General features: G+C 49.5%; 1 protein-coding gene across 1 annotated transcript in view; it reads right to left on the bottom strand.

Annotated features, from left to right (window-relative positions):
* Positions 1-16339, bottom strand: part of LOC144820268 (purpurin-like) — a 220035-nt gene that overhangs the window by 105363 nt on the left and 98333 nt on the right. The gene's annotated exons all lie outside the window — the stretch shown is intronic.

The following is a 16339-nucleotide window of genomic DNA, read 5'->3' as shown; positions in this document are numbered from 1 at the left end:
CTGGGCATTCTGGAGCTGGATGACTCGGGCCTCCACAGTATCCACAGGGAAATCCTGACGCTCCTGCCGGTGTCCTGGCAGGTTTCTTGTTCCACTTGGTCGGTGAGCGGACCTGGAGCTTGTTGACTGGTTCTGCTTTGACCGGTGTTTGTAGAGCTGCCTCCATGTGAGCAGCCCGTGCTTTGGACAGTTCCTTTGTGCGACCAAGAGTCAGGATGTCAGCTAGTGGTTTTCCTGATTCTTCCAGTATGCGTTCTTTTAGCTTTGCCGACGCGCAGCCTTGAAATATTTGACCTCGTATTTCCTCCGTGGTGTCCGCAAATCCACAGGATAGCGCCAGTCGCTTGAGCCTGGTGTGGTACGTGTCCAACGACTCCTCTGGCAGCTGTCGCGCTTGCCGGAATATAAATCTTTCATAGTCCTGATTGGCCATCGGTTCGAAATGTGCATTCAGGGCATTGATGAGTGTGTGGTGGGTCTTGGGAGTCGCCTCTGTGAGTGTCTTATCGATGGAGTGCACATCTTTGCCTCCTAGATGGAGCACCATGGCTCTCTTCTGTTCCTTATGTACTTTTGTGGCTTCGAAGAAGACCAGGAGTCTGTTTACCCACTCCCTCCATTTGGGAGCTAATGACGAAGGGGAGCCTTCCACCACAAAGGGTTCAATTGGTGGGATCGTGGCCATGGCACGACCGGCGAGGTGTGGAGCACCGCGTGCAGTGAGGGCACTGCCAGGGACGCGACAATCCTGAGGCCTCTGTGCGTGTTGTCACCTGCTGTGCGTGCGCCCCTCTTCCGGGATTTGCCCACCGTCCGTGAGGGTGATGTGCGGATGCGTGGACGTAGGCACGACTGTTTCCCCCCTTCAGGAGCAGCAGAAAGAAAGGCACGATGACCCTGCGCCTCCTGCGTGCGCAAAGAAGGCTGCCCGCCAAAGCCGGAAACACCGCGTCCGCGCGATGCGTGACAGACGGCAGGGCGCGGCTCCAGCGTAGACTTGCGGCCGTGCAGGCCCAGATGCGAGCGCGCTTCACGCACCAGCAAGGAAGCTCGGTGCGGCGCTGGCTGGGGGAATGCAGGCGGAGGGGACGACCCAGCAGGCCGGGGAGGGACACCATAGGAATGATTGTGAAGTAATTTTCAAATTGCGAATTCGCAATTTGCTAATCGCAATTTGAGAATTATTTCAAGGGTTCAGGGGTGTCTCAAAGACACCCTGCTGCACCCCTGAAATGTACATGTGTGTGCATATGGCGCACCTACATGCCCTAGGGGCATGTGTGTGCGTCACATGCCACCCTCAAAAATGACAATTTGTGAATTTTTAAAAGAATTCGGAAATTAACATCAACTACAAGCTGGTGTTAATTTGCGATTTCTTAACCAAAATTCGCAATGTAAAAATGCTACATACATAGCATTTAAGGAATCGCAAAAATTACGATTCCTTAAATGCTATAGCAAAATAAGGAATCGCAAATTTTTGCGATTCCTTAATTTGCGAAATTTTGTTGCATGCCAAAACATGCAAAAAGACCGTTTGCCACTCGCAAAGGCCGAAATTCTGCGAATTTCGGCCTTAGCGAGTCGCAAAAGGCTTGATGCATCTAGGCCTATGTTCTCTACTGTTTTAGTTGGCATTCGAATAAATGGTGAATAATCTTTGCTGTTTGCGTGGTCACTGGCCAAATAATAGATGATCACTTCTAGCAAGACAGCAGCCCAAATAGTACATGATCTCTGCTATCTAGATGGCCGTGTTATTAGTGATGCTTCTTTGCTGCTTAAACCGGCTATCGGCCAAATAGAACACAATATCTGGTATCTAGTCGGAAGCCAGGTAAATAATAAAATGTGCTACCTATTCAAACGGCTATCAGTCAAATAGTGCATAATCTCTGTTATTTCACCAACAGCTGTTGAAATAGCAGCAGAATTTCACTATTTACCCAGCGGCTGGGTAAATAGCCGCTGCAAATTATCTTTTTTTTTTTTTTGTCAGTCAGTCAAATATCTTTATTCGGTTAGTTAAAACCATAAAAGCAATACACAATTCATTGTAAAATATCCATACATTATATAGGTAAAAAATTAAAAACAAATGTACACCTGATTGCAGTTCCTAAGTTCATTCCTAAAACAATTAAAAAAGTTTTGATACAAAAAATAGATACTATACAAAATAAGGTCCAAGAAAAACAGGCGCCTCTGTATCCCACTAATCTTGGTGCAGTTCCCCCCGAACGAAGTTGACGAAATATCAACCTAGATGTGACCGCCTCGACTTCGTTGAGAACGGTCGCTCCCTCCTGCCCTCGCTGACTCCTGCCCAGAGCTGCCTGGTATCGTGTGCATTGCGCTGCCGAGCTTTCCTGACGCTTTAAGTGGCTTGCTGCACTGTACTTTAACTTTTGCCTGCATAGCGCTGCTGCCCTCATTAAGCGCTTGAACGTGCCTGCCTGCTTGTGCGCTCGACTGTGCCTGCATTAGTTGAATGTTTGTAATATTTTTGCTTAAAAGCTGCATTTGTTCACTGCTTTAATCATTTTGGTAAAAACCTCTGCTCTTTCCTCCAACCCGGTCTGCACTCGCGTTATTGCCGCCATTTGCTGTGTTGTTGTTGTTTTGCCCTGAGCCCGCCCCCTCCACCACGCACCCGCCTCCCATCTGATCCTCCCTCGCCCCTCCCCCCTCCCCACCCACTTATGACAGATGCCGTAGCGCGCAGCGTTCACGCGCAGCAATCGCGCCCCAGTCGCGCCGAAGGTGCGCCAAAGGTAAGCCCGTCTGCGCCCGTCCGCGCCCGGACCGCGCCCAGCGCCCGTCCCCCTGCTCTATGCCGCTCCCAACCCCCCAGAGTAACTTATGATGCCGCTACTCTCCTCGCCCTCAACGCCGGACGCACCCCACTTTGCTGCGAAGCTACCCCAGGACGTACCCACGGCCCATTCTCCTGCCTCTCCTGTAAGTTCAACTGCCCCAGGACCCTCACCAAACACACTTCCTCCACGCACAGCTCCGAACCCAACGACTTGAAATGCATCCTACTGAACACCCGCTCGGTCCACAGACATGCAACCGAACTCTGGGACCTAATCGACACTGCGTCACCTGACATCGCCTTCCTTACTGAAACATGGATGAATGCATCTTCTGCCCCCGACATCGCCATAGCCATACCGGACACTTACAAGATCATTCGAAAAGACCGCACCGATCAAACTGGAGGAGGCATCGCCATCGTCCATAGAAACACCATCAAAATTACATCCAGATCTGACGACAATCTTGCAACCGCCGAACACCTCCACTTTCAGATCCACACCGACCCCAGGACCACACTTAGAGGAACTCTCATTTACAGGCCCCCAGGCACCCGATCTCAATTCAGCGACAACATCACTGACTTCGTCAGCCCGCACGCCCTCGCCTCCGAGAACCACATTCTTCTAGGAGACCTCAACTACCACCTTGACAACATTCTCGACAACAACACCACCACCCTTCTGGACAACCTGTCCAATCTCGGACTCAAACAACTTGTTGACACCCCCACTCACATAGCCGGACACACGCTCGACCCTATCTTCACCTCCAGCAAGCACATCTCCTTCGATCACACTACAGCTCTCCACTGGACGGATCACAGCTGTGTTCACTTCAGCTACAAAACAACCCTGACCCACAACCGTCCACAACCCATTCCCCGAAGAAAATGGAACAAAATCACCACCGACCAACTCCTCACATCACTCAGCCAAAACACTCCCACCCTAGCAACGGACCCAGACCTAGCGGCCACCAACCTCAGGCAATGGATTACCCACAGTGCGGACGAACTAGCACCCCTGAAAAAACACCAGTCGAAATCATCCAGCAAAAAAGCTCCCTGGTTCAATGATGACCTTAAAAAATCCAAGAAGACATGCCGCACCCTGGAGAAGAATTGGAGAAAAGAACCAACCTCAGACCCACATGGCCTCCCTCAAGACAGCCACCCGCAAACACCACCAACTGATTCGATCCGCCAAGAAATCAGCATTAAAGGACCGTCTCGACAACAATTCTCATAACAGCAAGGAACTCTTCAATATCGTCAAAGAATTCACCAACCCTCCCGCAGCATCCAACGACATCACTAACTCCCAAGACCTCTGCGATGCGCTATCCTCCTTCTTCTACAACAAAATTGCCGACATCCACAACAGCTTCAAGAATACTCCCAATGACCAACTCACCCCACCCCCTTCAGATCCCACCCCTCCAACTAACTACCTCAACTCCTGGAACCCAATCACCATTGAAGACACCATTCGCCTCATGAACTCAATCCACTCTGGCTCACCTTCTGACCCCTGTCCCCACTACATCTTCAACAAAGCTGACTCCATCATCGCTCCCCAGCTCCGCGATGTCATCAACTGCTCCTTCAACTCCGCCACCTTTCCAGAAATATGGAAACACGCCGAACTCAGCGCCCTTCTGAAAAAACCAACAGCAGACCCCTCAGAACTGAAAAACTACCGACCCATTTCCCTCCTCCCTTTCCCGGCCAAAGTCATCGAGAAAGCCGTCAATAGCCAACTCGCAGCCTTCCTTGAATCCAACAACTCCCTGGATCCCTCACAGAACGGCTTTCGAGCCAAACACAGCACCGAAACTGCCCTCATTGCGGCGACCGACGACATCCGAGCACTCCTGGACAACGGTGAAACAGTGGCCCTCATTCTACTCGATCTCTCCGCCGCCTTCGACACTGTCTGTCACAACACCCTCATACAACGCCTCAACAACATCGGCATACAAGGAAAAGCCTTGGACTGGATCATCTCGTTCCTAGCCGGAAGAACCCAGAGAGTCCAACTCCCCCCTTTCTACTCGGAGCCCACCGAAGTCATCTGCGGCGTACCTAAAGGCTCCTCACTCAGTCCCACCCTCTTCAACGTCTACATGAGTCCCCTCGCCTCCATCGCACGTCAACACAATCTCAACATCATCTCCTACGCCGACGACACCCAGCTAATCCTTTCCCTCACCAAAGACCCCAACACCGCCAAAAACAACCTTCATGAAGGTATGAAAGAAGTAGCCGAATGGATGAAACAGAGCCGCTTAAAACTCAACTCAGACAAAACGGAGGTGCTCATCCTAGGATCCTCCCCCTCAGCTTGGGACGACTCCTGGTGGCCTTCCGCTTTGGGATCTGCGCCCACACCCACAGACCATGCACGTAACCTTGGCTTCATTCTAGACTCCTCCCTCTCAATGTCCAGACAAGTCAACGCCGTATCGTCCTCCTGCTTCAACGTCCTTCGCATTCTCAAAAAGATCTTCCGCTGGATCCCCCTCGAAACAAGAAAGACTGTCACCCATGCACTGGTCATGAGTCGACTGGACTATGGCAACACACTCTACGCCGGAATTACAACAAAATTGCAGAAAAAGCTCCAGCGCATCCAAAACGCATCAGCGAGACTCATATTAGACATCCCGCGCCAAGAGCACATCACCGGTCACTTAAAAAACCTCCACTGGTTTCCCGTCAACAAAAGAATTACCTTCCGCCTTCTTACCCACGCACACAAAGCCCTCTATAATCTAGGACCCGAATGCCTCAACACCCGACTGTCCTTCTACAATCCCACCCGCCAACTAAGATCATCCAATCAAGCCCTCGCCGCAGTCCCGCGCATCCGAAAAACCACCATGGGTGGCAGATCCTTCTCCTTCCTGGCTGCCAAGACCTGGAACTCACTCCCCACCCACCTTCGCCTTACTCAGAATCACATCTCCTTCAGAAAAGAACTGAAAACATGGCTATTCGATAAACAGTAAACCCCTCCCTCCAGCGCCTTGAGACCCTCTGGGTGAGTAGTGCGCTTTATAAATACATGAACTTGAACTTGAACTTGAACTTATTTATCTGGGTAAGTCTTGTTTTATTTAATCGAGCAGCCGCTACCAAAAAACTGGCTACACCATATGTGACCTGCACAGAGTTAAGCATTTGCAAGTGTAAAAGTGCAGGCCTCACCTGGACAAAGTTGAGTTCCTTCAGAATTGGATATAATTTTTTTTTTTTCGGGGCGCCAGATAGTGATCGCAAAACATCACAAAGTGAAGCGTATCCTGTTTTGAAAAGCTGTCACATGTACAAGGTGGGGTGTTTTCTGGGTCCCCCACTTTATATAGGTACCAAGCACTAAATGAATGAGGTTGAACCTAAATCTCAATAGAAGAAAACGATGGTATGGTTTAGTCACGTATTTTAGGTAGGGTTCCATGACTGGGGAGATAGATAGTTGATATATTGTTCTCACCATTGGTTTATTAAGTTCAACCTCCTCCCTTTCTGACTCCAACAGATTCCGGAGATGCAACTTGACCCACCCTACATCCTCTTTCTTGAGGCCCTGTGGTAAAGAGTACATATCCGGACGCCCCAGCTTCACGCATGCCGCTCTAACATACGCAAGCCAGGGAATGCTGTCCGCTTTATCTAAGGCCATACAGTCTTTGAGTATGAGGTGCTTCAACGTGATCTCCTCATTTGTCCAGGTTTTAATCCAGCATAGCAGGGGGGACATTTTTAGAAGATCGGAGATCATATTTAAAATAATATAGATATTATTCTAAAATGATGTTCCAGAGCCTATTTTTCTAAAATAAATAGTGGGAGCTAATTTCACTTGCAGAAATTATTTTTTTTTAAACCATCTTTATTGGGTTTTGAGAAGTACTTCATACATCAGACATGTTACGTTGCAGGAGTATACACTAGGCATTAAACATCTGTAATGTACATTACTAACATAACCCTATGCATTCAGATGGAATAGTGACTTTGAAACATTGAAATTGAGAACATCAACATTGAGTCTAGCCCTTCCACACAGTGGAAGGACTCTCGCACAGCCTGCGGGCGCCTCTTGGTATGGCAAGGCCAGGAAAGTGTTGCTCCGCCATGCCACAGGGATCTAACAAATGTGAGTGGGTTAGAATGTGTGGGTGGAAAGAATATGTTGAGGGGGTTGCAGTTCTCCGCAGCTGCTTCCCTGCAAAGAGCTGGTTGGGTTCCAGTGGTGGGGGGTAGTGGCCCAAGAAAAACATGAGAGAAAGTCGCACGGGGGAGCATATCACTACAAAGAGCTAACTGCACCCTCCGAGCCCTCCTCAAATGCTATGAGTAGAGCGTCCGAGTCACCCGCAAAGGTGTGCCTCTGTAGTTCTGGCATGTTCTCCTGATGAAACACCGCCACCTGTATCGCCCCCCCCCAGCCCCTCAGTCTCCACCATTGCGCCATGCTCTGAAGCGTATTGACCCTCCAATACATTGTGATTGTTTGCCTGATTAACATCAGTGTCAGCTCAATGAAGCAGTTCGAAGCAGCACCCATCCTCTCACGCCTGTAGAGGGCCAGTAGACACCTGGCCGCACTATTGAGGTCAGTGTGGCCCATGGCATAGATGAAGGGCATGCACACTTTCGTCCACAGCAGCGTGCACTCAGGCAGCTCCAACACGTATGTACCATATCTGCCACAGGGGTGTGACAGCGCTGATACACCAGTCTGCACTGAGAGGAACATTTTATGCAATCTAACTGATGTTGAATAAGCCCTGTGCAAATTGTTATACTGAATGTACAGAAAACAGGAGCTGCTGCAGACCTTATGTGGGTGGATCAGGGTTCAGTGCCACTCCTCCACAGTCAGAGCATGGCCCATGTCTTGCTCCTATGCGCAACACAATGGGACACAGTCATTACAAGCCTGGAAATTAGGGGGTCACCGCCCTCCCGATCATGGATAAGGTCTGCATTAGGGGCAGCAGGTGTGGTTCGGTGTCTCTAATGCCCCATTGGTGCTCCAGCTCCTCCACCAGGTGCCTGTGTGTTAGGATCTGTTCTGCTCGAAGATTTGTCTGTTCCAACAGTAAGTCAAAAGGGATGAGTGCTCTGCCTTGGAAGAGCATGCCTAGTGTGCTCCCCCCACAGCCTCCCAGACATCCACTACTTACCCACGCACGGTTACAACGATTGTGCAAGTAATTCAGAAGAGCGGAAAAGCGGACATGACAGGCAACTATGCGCTAGTAACCACCTGTTAAAACTGCACAATGAATCAAGTGCCAAAAATGGAAAAACCAGGCCCTTTAAGCAATCCGCAGCTAGAGGGTGCCGGAACTTACTGCAGTGTCCCTCATTTGGCACTGACAACTGAACCAAACTCTGGCGTGGCAAGAAGGAAGTGCCACTTCTCCGAAGGGCTGCTACGGGGACCCGAGGGCCCAAGGGCAAACTTCCTCAGTATTCCCTATAGGAGTTTGACAGCCACGAAATGGCTATGTATGATCAGTTTTCCTCATCAGTTTCTTCGGACATAGTTAGGCGAGAAGTGTAATTCTCAGTATAATAGGAGCGGAATCTGTGGCTAACTGCCGCTTGACTTAGTATTGCGGCGTCGTTGTCGCATATCTCCAGCACCTCACCAGAGCCTCCGGTGTGGTCAGAGCAGCCAGGGTGGCGCTCGGCCTCTCTCTCACACCATATAGTTTCGCAGCAGGGTCGGATTGGGATCACAATTCGGCCCGGGCACTGACGAAAAAAGTGGCCCACATTCAAGAGGCGTGGAACATATTTAAGGGGCGTGGCCCACATTCAAGGGGCGTGCCCTTTCATGAAACACCATTTGCACAGACAAGGAATGAAAGTGGGAGGATACTGTTCTTGCACAGGACACAGGGCCAAGGTGACAATGGCCTACATGCTGAGCAACTAAAAAAAATAGCAAGGCCCCTTTCTGTCACAAAATTATTCCAGCCCTCCATTACAGGAGCACCTGAAAAGCAGCATAGCCCCTGCTATTACTAACCTACTTAGCCCTCCCCAGACCTTCAGCTCAGGAGCACATGAACAGAGGTAAGGCCCCTGCAATTAGTAAATTAATCAGCCCTCCAGGCCTCGGGAAAATATCCTGGCAGGGGAGCACAAAACACAGCTTTCTGGGTCATCCAAGGTAGCCAGGTAGCCAGGAGGGAGGCTGAGGTGAAGCTGGAGCATGGGAAGTGCCTTCCCAGTGTGTTCTGGCAGTTTGAGTGTTAACCATTTACTGTAGTATTACCCTTGTACCTGTGTATGGTACCCTTTTGTAACTTGCACACGTCACTTTTCTCTGGTATCACACTGTATGCTACCTCTCACTTTTGTTTGCTTTAGATACTTGCACAAGTGCCACCATTGCCTACGTAACGTCTGTTCTTGTGCTGGAGTGTCTGCCATTTATTGCAGTATAATACCTCTACTTGTACTTTGTACGCTTTTGTAACCTGCACACATATCACTTTTTCTTCCTGTAATGTACCGATTGCTACCTCATGTATTTTGGTTGCTCACTATTGTCACTTTTGATTCATGTAACTTAACGTTTGCTTTTGTAATTTGTCCACTTGTAATTTTTCTCCTCATGTATTATTGCTGTTCCTAGTGTGAAGCGCTCTGACACCTTCGGGTAAAGTCCGCGCTATATACAATCGCATAAATAAATACATAAAATAAAAAATTCCAAACATCACCTGGCCCCCACAGCAAGACCCATTCTTCCTCGCCCACTATGCCCTGAATGTGTAGGGCTGTGGGCGAGGTGTTAAGACTAACACCGTTTCTGGGCTGCATGGGCGCCAGGGGGCCGAGGTGCAAATGGCTCAAAGGCCTGAGAAACACCTGGCCCCCAGGGAGGCCGATTCTTGCAAACAATCACCCCTCCCCAGCCCAGCATCAGCTTGATTGCTTGGCAGGGCAGGGGTGAAGGAGAGGCCACACAGCTGACAATCGCTGTCCGGCCGCACAGCGAGGCTGCTTTCATTTTCTCTGTCTGTCTCCGTGCACTCTGTGGGCCGTTTTTTTCCTCCCCTTTTCCTAGTCCACTCTCTGTGGGCTGGGACAGGGGAGAAAAAAACGGCCCACAGAGGGCACTGAGGCACCGGCTCTTCGGCCCATGCCCGAATGCCCGCCTTGCCAATCCGCCCCTGTTTCGCAGTGGCCTATTTCCCCAAGTGTACCACTTCTGCTTGCGCGTACTCCTTGTATTTGTTTATCTTGGACCTAATCTGTGCCATCACTTCGAAGGGGGGGTCTGCAAGAGCCCGCTGCTCCAAGACCGATAAATCAGCCTCAAGCTTCTGTAATATACCTCTAATGGAACGAACCACTCCTTCGTGTTTCGATATGACAACTCCTTTAATATATACGTTGAAAGTTTCCCATTAGTGGCAATCGTTGGGATGCTTCCAAGGTTGGTAGTGAGGAACAGACCAATCTCCTTCAAAACTTCCACCCGAAACACCTCATCAAGGAGGGAGTTCTGCGGAAAGAGCCACATACGGATCCTTGGCTGTAGGTCATTTATTTTTAGCTGCAGTTTGACTGGGGAGTGATCTGAGTATGTGTAGGACAAGTATTCGCAGTTTGTTATGAACGCCAATAAACCCCTGGACGCCAGCCAATAATCCATTTGCGTGTTTGTGTCATATACCGACGATTAATGTGTGTATTCTCTCCCCATTGGGTCGTGGTAACGCCTTACGTCAACTCTGTCCTCAGCCTCGGCTATTGCTGCAATAGCTTTTGCAGCCACCAACGGGGAGCGCAAAGGGACATTAGAGCGGTCAAGCACTAGGGATTGCATACAATTAACCCCCCCCCATAAAGTGGCCATTCTTTAGCATGCAGCAAGCCTGCCGTAGAGGGATAGATAGAATTGGGGATTATCATAATTCGGACTATACACACCAACTATGCGTGGATCCACATTTCCTTTGCGACAGTGCACTACAACGAATCTCCCATCTGGGCCTCTTTCTAATGCTTGTATTCTAATATTGGCCCCCTGCCAGACCCATATAAGGACCCCACGGGCGTGCGCGATAAAGCCTGCAACAACGCTGACCCCCTTCATCCTCCTCTGTGTTAAATGAATTTCCTGCAGTATTGCTATGTCTACATGATGTCTGAGTAGATACAAAACCACCTTACAGATTTTTTCGCTGATCATTAAGCCTTCCTATGTTCCATGTTAAAAAGCTTATATTATCGTCCCCCTGCGTGACTGCTTGATCACTCATTTTGCAAAGCACAAACATCTTTTACAAGCATCATGTGTCTATCTAGACAAAAACATTTAGAGTCATCTGTGTCACTGCTACAATTCAATGAATGTTCTCATAACCCCCCTCTCCCCCAGCCACGTCACGTCCCCCAACATTTGACATGGTGACATATTCCACCCCCCTTTCCCCTAAATCCCTAGTACCCCCACCCTAAACAAAAACCAATGTGTAATACACTTGAGGGCGGTGGGAGCCAAACCAACTGTGATGAACACATACATCACCACCACATTTCTGTAGGATATCATACCTATCCATGGCTAAAACTATTGGACTTAAAGTCCAGCATAATGGTCAAATCGTTGGGCAGCAGAACTGACTACCCATTATGTAAGAATGTTGTTCTCTGCTCTCTTACCTCTTCCTTGACTTCTAAGCAATGTTCAATCATCTACAAAAAAACATTCTACCCCCTGAGGTGCTACACCTGCCAATCATGCATTCTGTGTGGTACATGGCTGTCCTCAAAATCAATATTGTGCCTCATCGGCAGTAGCGTTGTCATTATTGTTGAGCACCTTACCCTAAGCAACAATGCGTCAGTCCTTTTGGTAAAGTGAGTTAGTAGGGTTATTGTTCTCTGATGACCCGGCCTGCAACTGGCCGTGGGCCTGCACTTTGTTATAACCCTTAAGCGCTTGTTGAGCAGAGTTAGGATCCATGTACACCTGTGCCTTGCCATTCAATGCGATCTTCAAGCGAGCAGGGTAAAGCATAGCACATTCAATGTTGAGCTCTCTGAGTTTCGGTTTGACAGGGGCAAACCTCCTGCGTGCATCCTGCACCTGCGGGGTGAAAACCGGGTACAAAGATAGCACTGAGACCTTGTGATTTAGTGTCTGCAGCTCTCGTGCCTTCCGAAGCGCAGCATCTCTGTCTCTGTAGTTGAAGATGAGCCCTATAATTGGGCACGGAGGGGCCTTGGGAGGAGGTCTTGGGGCCAGTGAGCAGTACGCTCACTCATTCACGATCATTAGGGAGACGGTGTCATGACCAAGGACTGTGATGAGCAGCTGCTCAACATAGAGTTCCATATTGCCCGCTGGAGTGGACTCTGGCAAACCAACATTATGAAGGTTATTGAGCCGTGATTGCGCCTCCATGTCCTCAGCTTTAGCCTGCAGTACCTCTACAAGTTTTTCCATCAGCTTCTGTGACCCGGAGGCCTCGACGTTCTGGTCATCAATTTCTGAGACTCTCCGCTCCACCATGTCTATTTTCTCTGCATGCTTGTCCAGTCTTTCGGACATGCGATCCATACGATATGCATGGCCTCCAATATATGGCGCAGGTCTCCGCCAGTTTCAGTTTCTGTGGCGCCCTGCTCGCCTGGTTGTTTCAGCGCCGTCCTCTCTCAACCGAGTTGATTCCTGCTGGTCGAATTGCCACTTAGATTGAGTTTTATGAGGCTTTCCCATTTCATCTTAGCGTTCCACAGCCTCAAAGGGCAGGAAAAGTCCAGTGCCCGGGGCCCTAGCAGTGTTCCTCTATTCAGGGTCTTCAGTTAGGGGGCTGCCAAACCCAGGCACAATGTGGTTAAAAGCTGGCAAAATTGAGGAGGAGCCACGCTAGCAACCAAGATGGCCGCGTAGGCCGACCTCTGACTCCCGCCGAAATATCCTGTCAGTTATCCTGCCCTTGCGCCCAGCCACCGTGTGTATGATCCTGCCGTGAGATTAATGGTGCTATCCCGAGCTCTCTATCTGTTCGGCTGACGAAGATATGTCGAGTGGAAGTTTGCGGCCTAGATCTGCCCGGAAGCCGGGGTCTCGAGTACTGGCTCATCCGGGTTTCAGTTAAACAACATCGGCTGTGGTGGTGTGATTGGGTCCGGTCTACCGGAGTGGGGGAAAACTTTTATTCGCTTTTTTTCGGATTGATGTGGATGACGTCTCGGCTGCCTTGGTGAAAGTCTGAGGAGGGGTGACAGCCCAACGGTTGCAGCTGTGGACGGGGGTCCTGCCCGGTGACCCGGTAAAGGGCCCGCTGGTGTTTGCGGGGTCGGGATCTCCGCCTGCGGTGGTGGTCCTAGGATATCATCGGAACTACTGATAAGTCTCCCTCTGCAGTCGACCGTTCCCTATTCGCCCGTCCCCCTCTGAGAGATCGAGCTCGCTGGGGGAAGCAATCATGACTGTCACCGATCGAAGAGTGGTTAGAACGGACCGAGAGTGACCCGTCGCTACGAACTGTGTTGGCAGCCCTTGGGTCAATTCAGGTGTACGTCGAAGGCCGCATTCAGACGATGGTGGCGCGCTTGTCTGAGATGGTACGAATTGTACCGGACCATACTCCACTACAAGAAACGGTGACGACCGAGATACCCAAGATGGCTACTCTGATGGAGGAAGTAGACCCTGTACTGTGTGAGGTGTCGGAGCCTTTGACCAGTGTTTTGGAAAATGAGAACAAGCTCGATGCCACCAATGGATTGTTAAGCCTACGATCGTTGCCGACTATGGAAGGACTAATTGATGTACCCACTCCAGAGACTTTTGATGAGAACTATTATCGGAATGAAACTGCGTCACTCCCCTATACATCGTAGCAGCTAAGATGGCGGACGAATCAACGCTGGGAGTTCATAACGGGGAAGGGAGTCTCTGGACCTGACGGTGTTCATGGCACCTTCGTTCTTCTGCTTTGTTTTAAATTGCGTTTTATTACAGTTTCTTCGTACTCGGACTGTCCTGTGGAAGAGGTGGTTTGTCCGGAGGGGACTCATGCGTCTGATCGGAAGGGGCAAGGATGAGATTGAAAGACTAGGTTTGACCTAAGTATTGATGGGCATGGGATCTGCTCAACTTATGCTTTAGGAAGGCTGGGCGGTGTTTGAAGTTTCCCTTGTAGAGATGCATATTTGTTGTCCAATAGATTTCTTGACTTCAATCTGGGGATTCTTGGTTCTGGCGGGGGGAGGGGCGACCGGGAGCACGTGCGAATATGCCCTCCTCCACTTCTCTTTTCTACTTTGGTAGATTTCTTCTTTTAGAACTTAGTTAGTTGGGGCGACAGGCACGCTGCTACTGGGGGTTAGGCGATAGCTGTTTGCAGGGGTGCAGGGTGGGGGGAGGGGTTTATTGTTTTCTTTTTGTTATCCCCATATGGTTTTTTCTCCTTTTTCAATTTTTTTCTTAGTCTTTCCTTTATTCGTAATATTGCGAAATATCCTGACCTTGAGCCTTAACTTCTAATGTCTGGTTGCCATGATTCTCCTGCTGTTTTGATTTATGGGTGGGAGGGTCTTGAGGATCCGCTTCTAAACTGTTTAGCGATTACACTGATGCAAATTTTGTTTTGTGCTTAATAGTGTGGGCCTCTCGAAGAATTTTCGCTGCTCTATGTCTATCCTGTTTTTGTACCAATTCACCCTGTTATCATTGGATGTATATGTGGCACCGGATATGTCTGTCTATTTTTCTTGTTTTTGAAACAATAAAAAGATTTATAAAAAAAAAAAAGCTGGCAAAATTGGGCACAAGGTGGTGATGGCACGTAACAAACAGAAGCATCTAAGCAGCGTCCCCTCTATGCAGACCAGGCCACAGCACGCTCCAGATCAGCTGTATATGGCCCAACCAAGCCAATGACTACTGTAGTAGCGGTATTGTGTTCCCAGCAGGCACCTCACGGCCTTACAGGCCAACCAGCAATTGCCACGATCAGGCAGGCTCAGTCCACATGCCTATTCCAGCCCAAGGCTGTATCCGGGAGTGTTATTGCACGTGATCCCCGTCTGTGTGGCATTGCATCTGTCAATCCATAAGCTATTTCAACCCAGGGCGTCTCAGCACACGGGGGCCGTGGAATGCACCGGAGCCTCTGCTATCGCAACGTACCCCACACAAGCAGGAAGCAGCTCAGACACGGGTCCCCCGCTCACTGCCGCGGGAAAGACCAGTGCAAAGCTGGGCCCGCCCCTCCCGGTGTGATGGGGGAGGGGCTGCTGGAGCGCGTGGTATAAGCGATGTGGCCACAATAATGACACCGGACACTCGTGCTCTTTTTCTGCGTAGTCCCCACTGGCGATCGTGGGACACGCCCCCTTTATTTATGGCTGGGCGTGACTACACACACCAGCGCCAGCGTAACTTCTCCGACGACGTCACTGCTGGAATTCCGGAATCTTGAGACTTTAAGGATATTACAATACAGCTCTGATTTTGGATACCGGCAGCCGTAGTGAACGTGCCGATAGATGTAATCCTTTGTATATATAGTGAACGTTATTGCCCGCAGTGACTATGTTTTAATGCCATGCTTATTCGGCATAGGGGGGATGTTTGGACTTTAACGAATGCGATTCAGACTATATGCAGTATGTTGACTTTGTACACTACAAGATGGCGCCTGCTAAACTGGACTATATAATGGGTATCCCAATATGGCGCTGATGTAGAACGCCGGCTACCGAGGGGATCGTTCGATATACACGACCCAATGGTGAGCGCTATTGCCCGTTTAGGCTTTGTTCTAATTGTGTATTGTTATTTACGGCATTTGAAGGACGGATGTGTTAAAACATAACCGTCTTAATATGTGTTATTGCAGGTTCTGAGCGAAGAGATTCTGCAAACCAGCGTATGAGGTGACTGCCCCTCCCCATAACCTGTAAATATTGGAATATAGGATGGATTGGGAGCTCGGTGGACATGTGTCCCCAGTGGTTCACCAGTGCTTTATTCAGTGAATTTTGGAGAAGAAGTTGACCCGGTGGCAGACCGTCCTCTTCCATCAGCGCCTTGTATGACAGTAGGGCATACTTTCTCTATAGATCCCCAGAATATGTATGCCCGCAGCATGCCATAGAGTTAGTTCTGCTGAAGAAATTGTCCCAGTGGTCCGAGGTGTGAACAACAACGCCAATCCTGGAGCATAGGGAAGTACGAAACGCTGAACCATCTACGTACCACATAATGCTGAGCAATCTACGGTAGCATCAATACGCAAACCTCAGTAAGAGTGACTCGGGTGGCGATATGTTTCTCATTCATCATGCTGTTTAAATCATTCGTATTAGAAATAAACATGCATTTGACTAGAAGTGGATTTGCACATAAAAGAAAGTATGATAAAAAGAAAATTTGACAGAAACACGAATATCAGAACCAGCTTATTAACATTGCCTCTGTGCATAAATAGTAAACTTTGTTTTTACACACTCCCGAATTTC

Source organism: Lissotriton helveticus, chromosome 2_1 (assembly GCF_964261635.1).
Source record: "Lissotriton helveticus chromosome 2_1, aLisHel1.1, whole genome shotgun sequence".
Lineage (NCBI taxonomy): Eukaryota > Metazoa > Chordata > Amphibia > Caudata > Salamandridae > Lissotriton > Lissotriton helveticus.
This window is presented reverse-complemented; position numbering and strand designations above follow the sequence as displayed.